This window comes from Balaenoptera ricei, chromosome 1, assembly GCF_028023285.1.
Source record: "Balaenoptera ricei isolate mBalRic1 chromosome 1, mBalRic1.hap2, whole genome shotgun sequence".
NCBI lineage: Eukaryota > Metazoa > Chordata > Mammalia > Artiodactyla > Balaenopteridae > Balaenoptera > Balaenoptera ricei.
In genome coordinates, this window is record NC_082639.1 from 55,020,993 (window position 1) to 55,033,104 (window position 12,112).

Here is a 12,112-nt window from a genome sequence, read left to right on the forward strand (position 1 = left end):
ATTAATAGAAATGCTATCAATTCACAAACACAAATGAAGCCAGCAGCAGGAACAATGATGTTCTCATGTTTCATGGGAAGACTATTGACTATATTCATCTAAGACTCGTCTTCTAACAAGAAAAGGAAGAGTTTGTGTTTGATGGTATTTGGTCATTTATGTAGGTTTGGTTTTTCGTCAATGAAATATTTGTATTTTAATTGTCAAGCCTGTGCTTTAAAGAAAAAAAACTTTGAATCTGGTGTCCAGTGTGTTTGTCTGGATAGCCTCTATAATGCAGGCACCTCTGCCTGGCAAGGAGAGCAGCCATTCAAGTTTAATAAGCTATGGGACTGCGTAGTTTGTCTTGGAAGGCAGGGCCTTTGGAAATCTCCTGTAATGCTTCTAACAGCCCGTAAGTTACTATATTTAATATCGCCCTTGTCTTTTTCCCCTCCCTTCTTTGTCTTTTCAGAAACGGAGTTGTCAGTCACTGCTGACTTAGTGCCTACCTCATCATGGAACATTTCAAGTGAGCTCGACAGAGGTACACAGTGGGGACACGGAGGGGTGGAGGTGGAGGAGGGGAGGCGTGGAATGCCAGGTTTACTCCTGGCATGGCTCTCTTTGAAATCAACTGCTTTTTAGATCACTAGAAGGAGGCGGGGGCCAAAATAAATTCCCTGCTTACTGTGATCATTTAACATTTAATTACTTGGAATTCTATTATTTCTGGAAAGGTTTGTTGTTTTGTTTTTTTTTTTCCTCTTTCTCTCTCTCTTTCCTTTCCCTTCTTCCCCTAAAATGTTCCACATGGTAAAAATGCTTCAAGATGTGAAAAAGGGTAGTTTCTGACCTTCCTGACACTGCATCTAGTGGATCTTATTTAGAGGATTTGATTCTGCCTGAGCCAGGACTGATCAGAGCTGTTTGCTGGGTGACCTTTTACAGTGAGTATTTGATGTGCTTGCAGGGTTCAGGGCAGAGTATTTGGAATGTTTGTAATTGCCTGTGTGTACAGATGGCAGCTTCCTGTGTGCACGTGGAGAACAGGTTCCTGCTCTGAGGCTGTTGTAGTATTAATTAAGTCCTGCTGTATGCTAAGCACTGGCTACTCTATAGAGATCCTGTGTCCTGGAAGATAAATCAGGACACATTCAGAATCCCTGAAATTGGCTCATCCTACCCTTCAGGCTTTTTTCTCTTTAGTCCCCTTTATGCCCTTTTATGCATCTCCAGCCCGATTTCTATTTCATCTTATATGTCCTGTGCTTTTTTGCTTCTCTACTTTTGTCTAAGCTGTTCTTTCCATCTGAATTGCCCTTCCTTCCTTGCCAGTCCCCATTCTCTCCCCTCTACAGGGCAACAAATTACTTCTCCTTTAAGTCTGAGCATATAGTCTATATTAGCCACAGTCTTATCTAATCCCTCCGCAGGAATTGGCCTTTCTGTATTTGGAACCCCCATAGTCTTTTTCTCTGTTCTTCTCTTAGCATTTTCTATGTTATATCATGGTGATTTACATACTTGTCTATCTCGCCCTTAAACCTGGAAGTTCCTTGTAGGTAGAATATCTATTTTGTTCTTTTTTTTTTTTTTTTTTCCTGTCTCTATTAAAAAATCTAGTAGAGACTCTCATTCATAGGAAATCCTCAATAAATATGTGTGGAATGACAGATGAGTCACACTGTAGTCATATAGATGGATGGGCCACATCCACATATATGTATACAGATACATTCAACAACCTTACTGAGTTTCTACTTTAGTTCAGGCATGATTTTAGGTTCTGGGATAATAGTGATAAAAGGAGCTCAAAAATCATTGTCAAAAATTGCCTTTTATGATCAGCTGTCTTTTGTCTGCTCATGTATTCACTGGGAGTTAAAGTTCCTCTCTGAGGAACGAGAATGTTACTTTACAAAACAGTAATGGGCAAATTTACTTTGCTGGTTAGGCTCTTTAGGCATTTTAGGGTGGCAGGATGAGGTGAGATGTCTTTTCACCTTAAATCAAAGGACATTTAGGATCATTTTTTATTGTCAAATTTGAGCTGGACATTCTTTTTCTAATTAAGGATTAAAACAGGGACTGCATGTTATGCCTCTCCATCTCCAGCACCAAGCACAATGCTTAGGAGGCAGTAGTTTTTCAACAAATATTTGTGGATTTTTTTTTTAATGGAAAAGCAGAAATAAAGCATACTAAATGTTAACTCAGTGCCTACTCTGTGCCATGCAGTGTGCCAGGGGCTTTCAAGTAGGTGAACTTACTTGGCAAGCTCCTTATGGCACAACAGAAAAAATTATATCATTGCACACTACCTGTTACTGATTGAGTTCCAGTTACGGCTCTAGAAGGACATCAGTATGTGCTAAAAAGGCAGCAGAGCCACCAGTCAACTACCTAGCATGCCAGACTTTGAATTTCTAGCAGACCAGCACTATAATTAGCAGCTGTTGCCCTTCAAGAAAGTAGTGTCAAGTAGTAGAACCTATTGGCCAAAGGGTGGAACTAAGGCAGTCCCCAAACTCCTTTGATTGTTTAGCATGGCCTTCCAGAGAGCATGGATGGCTTTCCAGGGGTTCTTGGTGTCTTCTTTCTCTAGAAGATAATTAGTATGTGGTCTTTACTTCCCATTTAGAATGAAAGCGAAAGCTGATTGATTCATTTATTCACTCATTTTGATCAATTCTTTATTGCTTCCGACTCTGATCTGGGCAGTCTGAAGACTCAGGATCAAAAGATGAATCAGGGACTTCCCTGGTGGCGCAGTGGTTAAGAATCCACCTGCCAATGCAGGGGACACAGGTTTGAGCCCTGGTCCAGGAAGATCCCACATGCCGCTGAGCAACTAAGCCCATGAGCCACAACTACTGAGCCCACGTGCCACAACTACTGAAGCCCACGCGCCTAGAGCCCATGTTCCGCAACAAGAGAAGCCACCGCAATGAGAAGCCCACGCACTGCAACCAAGAGTAGCCCCTGCTCCCCGCAACTAGAGAGAAAGCCCGCGTGCAGCAACGAAGACCCAACGCAGCCAAAAAAACAAAACAAAACAAAACCAAGAAAGATGAGTCAGACCAAGGTCTCTGTCCTCCGTGAACTCAGAGCCAAGAGAGAAGGACTGATATCTAAAGGCATAAGAAAAAGTTTCTGGTCAGATTGAGTTGTCAAGGGACATTCCTCCCAATCACAGAGAGATGCTAGTGTAAATACACAAGGGAAAAAAAAAATCCATCACCAGCCTGGTATGCAGAAAGGAGAAATCTCCAGGTGCCCGAATTGAAGAGCATGCAGTATTCAGTGGGAAGGAATGAAACAAAAGGTCCTCTGAAAACATGGGAAGTATGTATGGTTCTTAGGGGCTGGAGTTTCAGAATCCTATAGGGATGAGAGCTGAGGCCATAGGAAACAAACTCCTTTCCAAGGCTGTCAAGGAATGACAGACCTGAGCATGAAATAAGGAAAGTTCTGCCAAGGATCTGGTATGGAAGTCTATCAACCACCCTGGGCCACTGGGATCACCCACAAGAAATCAAAACCCCAACCTGTGCTCTCCATGGGTATGGGGTTGGTATACTTCTCTTATAGTGCACAAGCCACAAACCAAGAAGATAATGTAAAAACTTGGTCTGGAATTGATTAAGCTATGAGATCCTGACAGGGGACAGCCTAAAGCCAAAAATCATTGTCAAAAAACGTCTCAACAGCCCAGTACGTATGGGTCTCCCACCAAAAACAAAATTGAAAAACTCAAAACCACAAAACAACAGAACTCCTGATGTTAAGTAATTTTAAATATTATAGTGTGTTCAAGAGAGCGAAAAGAAGCCACCATTAGTGAGAGTCAGACAAAACTCATGGAGAAGTTCATATCTTAGGAACTAAAAGCAATAGACCAATTTGAGAGAGCAGATATGTTTAAAATGTTTCCTGGTGAAAGAGGAAATAGAAACCATAGGCCAAGCACAGGATAATATGACCAAAAAGCAGACATTTTACAAGGACTAAATAGAAATTCTATAATTGAAAAATAGAGTTATAGAAATTAAAAATTCATCAAGTGGGTTAAACAGTGGCTGCACTCAGCTGAAGAGAGAAATGGCGAACTAGAAGACCGATTGAAGATACTATGGTAGTTCAGAGAATGGACCCTGGAGCCAAGGTGACTAAGTTTGAATCCTGACTCTGCTACCTGCATGCTGTGTGACTTTGGGCAAGCCACTCCACCTCTCAGTGCTTTGGTCTTCTCATTTGTAAGATGAGATAATAACAGTACCTACCTCACATGGTGGTTGTGAAAATTGATCTGGCTAACAAATCTGATAAACTAATAGTTAAGAAGTAACAGCTGCTTTTGGTTAATATGATTATTACTTTGGGCTTGGTAGTTAAAAAAAAAAAATCATTGGTATTTTGGCAGGCTTGTAAAGAAAGTGTATATTAGGGTTGGAATGAATATTTCAGATCCTGTCAGCAGGATCAGCCCATGTCAGCAGCCCATGTCAGCAACCACCCACTCTGGCCTCCCACACATGGCTGTTCACCCACACCAGCACCATATTTAGTTTGGTAAACAAGGTTCTCTATGGTCTTACCCTTGCCAGGTCCTCTCACCTCACCCCTACACTCCGTACTTTGTACTCTTTGTTTCAACAACCCGCCTCTCTAATTCCCTAAGTATATCCTTCTATTCTATACTTCCAGTCTCTCCGCCTTTGTTCATACAGTTCCTTTTGACTGTATTGTCCTTAACCTTATTCTTCACTTGGCTGACTCCTTTATTTAAGCATCACATTAACCATTGCCTCACCCCCTTCTCCCCGCCGTGCTTCTAATGGGCATAGTGCTGAATAAGACCACCAGTGTCCCCGTTTTGGTGGACCTTGCGTTCTAGAGGGAGAGACAGATCATTACGAATCCTTTCATCAACCCCATTGACCATGCCATCAACAGTACCCCGAAACATTTAATATGTGGGGTACCATATGACCCCATGTCTGTCTTGCTCAGAATCCTTACCAGACTGTATTGACGTCATCGATTCTGTGCCCGTCTCTTTAAAGTCAGGTCTCTCTTATCCACTGGCAGCTCTTATTGCCCAACCAAGTGCCTGGTGTGTAGTGGAAAACGTGTTAAATGGTAGGGGTTCCAATGCCATCTGTGCCAACTAGTGTGAATTCCTACTAGGTGTGATGCACTTGCTGAGCATGTGAAGGCATCATTTGCATTCACACCACCGTGGGCAGCAGGACAGATAGGCAGCTGGGGCTCATGAGGGTTAAAGGACTCAGCTGAAGGGCATAGCTGGTGAGTGGCAGTGCCAGGATTCCCACCAAGGCCTCCACACCAAGTCCAGGGATCCATGTCCAACATGGCAGTTGATTGCACTGTCTCCCCTGCATTCATATCCCTCCTCCAGTGGGACAGTTTCCCTCACGTGGAGAAGCAGTAAAATAAAAGTCCGTCACTTGGTATTCTTTAATGCCTTTCTCGTCACCGACCTGCTCTGTTCCACCCATCAATCCCATTCTGGCTCCCCAGCCTCACGCTGGTCCTGGTTTTCTGTTAAATGAGTCCAGTCAGGGGCATTAAACAGTTACCTGTTTATCCTTTCCAACAGGAAATGAAATTTAAAAGAGACAAGGCCACCCGGGAAGAGCCGTTGAAAGCTACTATTGATGGGGCATGGGGGTAATTTCTGAAACAAATGCTTCAGAAGCAAGTGCCTCCTAAAATAAATCGATCTACAGGGGCCCAACCTCAGCTTCCCTGTGGAGGTTTCGGGGTAGGGCATGATGAGGGCCTCTTTCCCCCTCTTCCATTTTCAGTCACATGAGGTCTCAGAGGTTCTCTGTAGAAAGCCAAATGTTTCTTTTGGAGAAAGCACTGGAAATTGCACCCGTAGGTAGCAGAAAGGGAGGGAGCCTACAACTTAAAAAAATACTGAGGCCTCATTCCAACTGCAAACAGTTCTCTGTGCTGACAGACTAGATTTGGGGGTATTTTCATCCTGCTCTGCTTTTTTAAGAGCTGGCTTTCTCTACCAGCTCAGAGCTTTACACATGGTAGGGAAGCGTATAGCAAGGTTCTTAGGAGCATGAACTCTGGAGTTACTATGACTCTAAGCTTCCTTTTGCTCACCTGTGGAGCAGAGGCCTTCATCTCTATCACCTAAGATTGTTTTCCCGGCCAACAAGCACATCTGTGGGTTGCATAGGTGCTGTGCCCTAGGACAGCTGCTTGCATGGTCGCAATAGACAGATACGTGCTGGCCTCAACCCCTTAGCTCACCGTCAAGGGTTGTGACCAGGTTTTCTAGTTCAGGAGTGGTGGCTTCCCCTTGTCCCCCCTCTCTGTTACTTGATTTGTCTTTGGTACATAAAGAGTCTATTTAAATAACATTGACTGGTCTATACCTTGGAGCTTGGTTCACAGCTCGTCCTCATGGGACAGCTGAGTCCTTTCTTTGTGCTCCTAATAGTATGTATCAGGAGCAGGGGCAGTGGGTGAAGGGGCAAGAGAGGGATGGTCTAGATCAGGAGACTCGGTACTTGGCAAGCTAAAGAGTAGTCCTCCTGAGACTGGGAGCTGGTTGGAGGCATTTCTGGGGGAATTGCTGGGGGTAGCTTTGTGGTGTTTAAAACAGCCCAAGTTCAGGAGCCTTTGGCCTTATGCAATGTCTTCTTAATATTGATAGCATCGTTTTCTTTAAAGGACTGATATCATACTGCCACTATTAATTGCAAAAGCACTTGGAGCCTCTGTAACCTTATATGGAAAATGGGAGAAGTGGTATCACTGCAAAGCGTAAAATAGAGTCTAAAGTCCCACCACAGTCTCTAGAACAGATAGTTGCTCATTTCAGGTCATTCTCTTACCCTCACCCCTTCTTATTCCCAAGGGGAGGGTAGTATGATCCAGTGAAGGAGCACTTGACAAAGAACCTAGATTCCAGTCCCAGCTCAAGTCCACAACCAGGTCAGTGACCTGTCATTTAAGCTCTGGGCCTCAGTGTTCTCATCTGTAAAAAGGGAGTTATCAATTCTTGTTCCGTGAGGCTTCAGTGCTGCAGGTCCATTATGGTAGCCACTAGCCACCTGTAGCTGTTGAGTACTTAAAATGTGGCCAGTCCAAAATGAGATTAGTGTGACTGTAAAATCCAAACCAGATTTCAATGGCTTATTCCATTGAAAAAGGACTTAAAATATCTTATTAATAATTTTTATATTGATTATGTGTTAAAAGATAATCTTTCATATATTGAATTAAGTGAAATATATTATTAAAATTCATTTTACTTGACCCTTTTAATGTGGCTACTAAACAATTAAAAATTACACATGTCACTTGCATTATAATTCTATTCAAAGGTACTTCTCTAATGAAACAACAGCTAGAACTTCAGGTAAATCTAACCTGTGTTTCCTACTTGCAACATGAGGACATGTTCTCATATCTATGCGAGGTTTAACATTCTAGGAACTGCTTTTTATTAAAAGAAATTTTTTGAAAACTGATTTTTTGTGTGTGTATGATGCTTAAAAATATATCAAGTACTTTATGTGTGTGGGATAAGCATTATTGATTCTAAGCTGATCATTAACTCTCAGAGAAAGGCAATATTTCAAGTAATCTCCCTCCTGTGGAGAAAAACTTTGTAGGTTAGAAGTCCAAAGCACAGAAGGTTTATACTTTGATAATGGTTACATAAATGACAGCAATGGGACCCTAGAACAAGTCAGGAAACCCCAGCTTCGGGGCAGTAGTTGGGTATATTCAAACAGGGCCCTGATGATCCAGTGTTGCCTCTATCTCTCAGACTTCACCTTGCACTATTCTTTCCTGCTGGCCATGCTCCACCAGCCACACTGGCTTCCTTTATGTTCCTCTGGCAAGCCAAGTGCTTTCCTGACCAAGGGCACTACCCAGAATCCCCTTTCTCTTGCTTTTCCCCTCCTTCAGATCTTGACGTAATTGTCATCTCCTCAGATAAGCTTTTCCTGATCATCCAAAGTTAGTTTCCTTTTCCTTTATAGTGATTTTAAAAAGAAAGAAAAAAATCTGGTCTAGGCCTGGAAGCAGTGAGAAAAATCTCTTCTTGATAAGAAAGCAGGGGATCTTCTTGCCAGCTCTGCTGTGTCTACTTTATCCCTCAGTAACTCACAACAAGCTTTCAGTCCCTTTACCTGGAACCCAGCATGGAAGCACGTGACACGGAAATCATTTCCTCTTCAACCAAGCTGCTCTCTCTAGGACTCTTGTTAATCCTCTTTACTTGACAAGTCCATTCACTTTAGGGAAGGGAACAGCCAAGATGAGAACTATGCAATTTTGTCATAAAGTGGAGGGGAAACGAACCTTTATGGTCAATTTTGATCCTTCAAAGCCTGCTCCAAGGGGAGGAGCTGGCCACTGGGCACCACCCCTGGGGCGGAGAGGGTCAGCCTCCCCACTCAGTACTCCATCCAGCCCATCATTCCAGCTCTAGCGTCAGCTCTTGGTACCAATCCCTCCCAGCAGCCCTCCCTCCCCTCCCCTGTGTGCTGCTGTCAGTGGGGCCTTCAGCGTAGAGGCCTGGGGCCCAAGGCTGTTCTGCAAATGGCCAAGCTTAGCTGAGCGAGGATCACAGAGCTCCCCCTTCCCGGCAAGCTCCACCCGGTTGAGACAGAGGAGCAGTCGAAGAAGCTTGGAAATGCTTACGCTCCTGTTTTTACCATTTAGAATCAGGATAGAGATTTATCTACCTCCCATCGTGGGTCTCAGATTCCTTACTCCCTTGGTACCATCTTCAGTAATTCCTGGCAAAGACAAGGCACAATCTTGGACTCATAAATAATCAGGAAGCAGCAGAAAGGGCATTTCTCGATGCTCCCAGGCAAGCTTTGTCCTTGCCTGGTATCTTAGTTTGGATTTAAACCTGCCTGCCGAGAGGACCTCCCTGAGTACCCACTTCAGAAATGGCTTTGGAGTTTGGCCTCAATGTGCTTCTAGAAACTTGTGGACTAAAGTCCTGCTCACAGGGATTATAGGAGGCCTTTGTAGTCCTGGGCCTATGGCTCTGGTCAACCCTTGCTCAAAGACTCCCAGGGACTTTTGGACTTAGAGGCCTCTTGACAAGGGAGGGAGAAGAGATTACACCAAGCGCCCTCTGGCTCCTGCCTCAGCGTCCACCTCTCCGCCCCATCCACTCTTGCTTGCTGTGCTCGAGAACCAAGTGCTCATTGTTCCCCATCCTATCTCAGGCCACTGTGCAAACTCTGCTGCTTGCTATGATGAGAGTACCCTCCCACCCTTTTGTCATCCTTAAAGACCCTGTACAGATTCATCACTTGGAAGAAACCTTTCCTGACTCCACCTGCCCCTATAGGAAATCACATCTTACTCTGTGGAGGAAGTGGTTCTGCCCCACCACGCTGCTGGCGGATGCTGCTTTCCGGGTATATTTTCTTTCTCTCTCCCGTTCTTCTTCTCTCTTGCAAGAAATATGCATTAAGCATCTTCTTCATGTCCAGCAAAGCCCTCACGGCTCACCCATTCTAGCAGGGGGGTCAACCTGGAAGGGGACTGTGGAGAGTGCTATGAGAGCCACGAGAACAGCTTGCCAGGCTGTGAACGTCTTGAGATCAGGAATTAGGTCTTTTTTCTGCATCCCTGTAGCTCTAACTCTAGTACAGGTACTTGAATAAATAAATAGATGAGTGAGTGGTAAAAATCAGAACATCAGAGTTGAAAGGTACTTTAGAGTCGAAGTCCTCTAACACTGCTGGTCTCAGAATCACCTGAAGAGACCCAGGCTCATTGGAGCAGGCTAGACTCTAAGCCTCTGTGTTTTTACTGACTTCCCAGGTGATTCTGATTCTCACCAAAGTTTGAGGACCACTGAAAGAGCAGTAGGTCTTAACCTCAGCTGTGATCGGAATCACCTGTGGAGTTTTAAAAATTACTAATACCTGGGTCTATTCCCCATTCTGCCCTCCCCCCACCAACCACCATTCTCATTTCACTGTTCTTCTATACAATCTGGGGTTTGAGGGATTTAAAAGCTCTCCAGGTGATTCTAATGTGCAGCAAAGTTTGAGAGCCACTGTTACAGAGTTCTAGGCTCATCTACCCTGTAGTCTTACCATGGTGTTCTAACAAGTGATTTATCCAGGTACCGATGGTTGGAACTTTCTCCATTTCTGTCCTTAATTTTCTGAGGTAATATAGAAAAAAGAATGGGGATTGGAGTGAGAAGTCCTTGATTTATATTTGAGTGCTGTGGCTAACTCAGGTTCTCAAAAATTGAGCCTTACTTTTTTGGGGGGCTTTTTGTTTTTCATTCATCTGCCAGGGTTGTCGTGAATACGAATGTAATGACATAGGTGAGAGGGCTGAGCTAGGTCCCAGCCCTGATTAAATAAATATAGAGATAGATAGATTGATACTGATACTGATTTGACATACTTCTGAAAATGTCTGAATGAGTTAGTGTAACTCCATCACTTTTTTTATACGGCCATGAGGAGTAATACTTTCCTGCCTTATGAAGTAATATCAGCTCTTACCAGTTGCCAAATATTGAGAGCTTTTTAATGTGCCATGAACACATAAAGTGATTTACATGTGTTGTTGTATTTAATCCTCATAACAATTCTAAGAGATAGTACATCAATTTTATGGATGAAAAAACTGAGCCTTAGACAAATGTAATGGGCTGTCGTGTCCTAATCCCCAGATCCTGTGAACTTTATCTTATTTAGAGAAAGGCTGTTTGCAGGTGTAATTAAATGACGGTAAGGATCTTGAGATGAGATCACCCTACATATCCGGGGGGGACCCTAACTGTCTACAGGTATCCTTAGAAGATAGTGGCAGGGGGAGATTTCATACAGACCCACAGAGGAGCCAGTGATGTGAAGATGGAGACAGAGACTGGAGTGATGGAGCCACAAGCCCAGCAATGCCAGGGCAGCCCCCAGAGAGTGGAAGAGGCAAGGAACGGATTCTCGTCTAGAGTCCCCAGAGGGAGCAGGGTTCTGCCTGATTTTGGACTGTCGCCTCCAGAATTGGGTCAAAATAAATTTCTGTTGTTTTAAGCCACCGAGTTTGTAGTAATTCGCTACAGCAACACCAGGAAACTAACAAAAGCAGTTGCAACAATTTGCCCAAAGTCACGAAGCTGTGAAACCAGAATTCAAACACATGTCCTTACCCAATATATAGTCTATTGCCTCCAAACTGAATTGAAATTTGTAATAAAATATCTTAGATTCATTTACTCAACAAATGTATATGGCATCCTACCGTGGACAAGGCCTCTTCTAGGGTCTGAAGATGTAATAGTGAACAAAACACAAACAGTCCTGCCTTCAGATACCCTAAATTCAGTGGAAGAGAGAGACTTTAACAATTAATTTTACACATGCACATATACTAAAAATCATTTAATTGCAGCAGTGATAGGTGCTTTAAAGGAGAAGTATGAAAACATAGCTGTATAAAAACAGACAGTTACCCTGGAACCACAGGTTCTCACACCCTCCCTCACTAGGCCCAGCTAATAGACACCTGAGGTAGGGGTCAGCACTGCATTTTTTCTGGCCAGTTTCTTGGGAGGTTACATGTCTACAACTCCATTTTAGCCGTCCTGCACTTTAGGAGAAGTCAGTCTAGAAACAGGGCAAGTCCGTTGCTTGGATTAAGGACCCACAATAGGAGGAAGGCAATAAGGCCTTCAGCAGGCAGTGAGCTCTGCAACCCATTACGAACATCATTCTGAGGCAGTGGAGTGTGGGGAAGCTGCTCTTAGACAAGGTTGAAAATTTGTGCATTCCTGTGCCAGGCAAGATTTCCTGTAGGGCCCTGAGAAGCTCACTAATCATCTCCTTAGTTCCAAGTGATATTACTTCAGGGCAGTTCCTGTCAAGGCCCCATGCTTAAATATCTCTTTGCTTGGGTTTATTCCATCAAATGCTTCATTTGCTTTGAAAAAATGCTCTGAGCCTTAGCTGGGTCCAGCAGCTTAGGAAGTTCAACTCACCACATGCCTCAGAGGGCTTCTAGCTTTGACCCCAGTTGCTGCAACTAAAACTAACTTATCTTCTGCAAATGATTTCATTTTGGGGGCCCTAAGTCAGTCCTGATC

The 12,112-nt window shown here is 43.8% G+C and overlaps 1 protein-coding gene across 2 annotated transcripts in view; it reads left to right on the plus strand.

Moving 5' to 3' along the window:
• The first annotated feature begins 470 nt into the window (after positions 1-470).
• Positions 471-12,112, plus strand: part of ROR1 (receptor tyrosine kinase like orphan receptor 1) — a 171,880-nt gene continuing 160,238 nt past the window's right edge. The window contains exon 1 of one of the 2 annotated variants that reach the window (XM_059923985.1): positions 471-511. The gene's annotated coding sequence lies outside the window, so the exon portion shown is untranslated. Of the gene's footprint in view, positions 527-12,112 lie in introns of both variants that reach the window. The other variant, XM_059924003.1, reaches the window with a different exon arrangement.